Source organism: Notolabrus celidotus, chromosome 10 (assembly GCF_009762535.1).
Source record: "Notolabrus celidotus isolate fNotCel1 chromosome 10, fNotCel1.pri, whole genome shotgun sequence".
Lineage (NCBI taxonomy): Eukaryota > Metazoa > Chordata > Actinopteri > Labriformes > Labridae > Notolabrus > Notolabrus celidotus.
Genome location: NC_048281.1, coordinates 7413063 through 7413870, shown reverse-complemented (window position 1 = coordinate 7413870; position 808 = coordinate 7413063).

Sequence of the window (808 nt, the reverse complement as noted above, 5' to 3'; positions counted from 1 at the left end):
TACAGTGTAAGAAGCAACATGTCTACAAGATATAATCACTCAAACTGTGACAGTGATTAAACTTTTAATCACCTGCTTGTCATGTACAACAAGGTTACACCATGCTGACACTAAAATTTGATCCAGATTGTGTGTGCATTTATTTGATATGTAAAGAGGATCATAGGAGGCCCCTTTAAGTGTCTCACTCCAGCTTAACCCAAACAGGTTTGTTTGGCCTTAAAGGTGACATATCATGCAAAATGGACTTTTTAATGGTTCTCTACCTGAATTATGTGTCCCTGGCATGTCTACAAACCCCCCGAGAATGAAAAAAATCCATTCTGCCCCTGTTTTGATTTCTACACCTTTCTGTAAATGTGTGTGAAACGAGCCGTTTCAGACTTCCGTGTTTTTGTTACGTAACAACAATATCCGGTCTGTCACGGAGTCAGAGCTCGGAGCTTGTTCAGCCCATAGACTGTATAAAATAATACTGAATCCCCCCTCCGTTTTTCATTACCTGCACACGTGTGCTAACAAGGAGCTTAGGAGGGAGGCATGCTGTTGTAGGCTGTCTTAATAAACACAAAGGTCGGTTTGACTCCCCACGTCTGCAGATTTGAAGATCTAGTGGATGATTTGTATTTATCATTGATAAGTGCTTGCGCTAGTTAGCATAGCTACATAGCGTAGCTGTAGCTGTGTACCAAGACACACGTCGACATACTGACAAATAAAACAACAAGAAACACAGAATCTGTGACCAATCCTGCAGAAAAGGTCCCGCTGCCTTTCTGGCAGAGGTCGGTTTTACTCCTCACGTCTG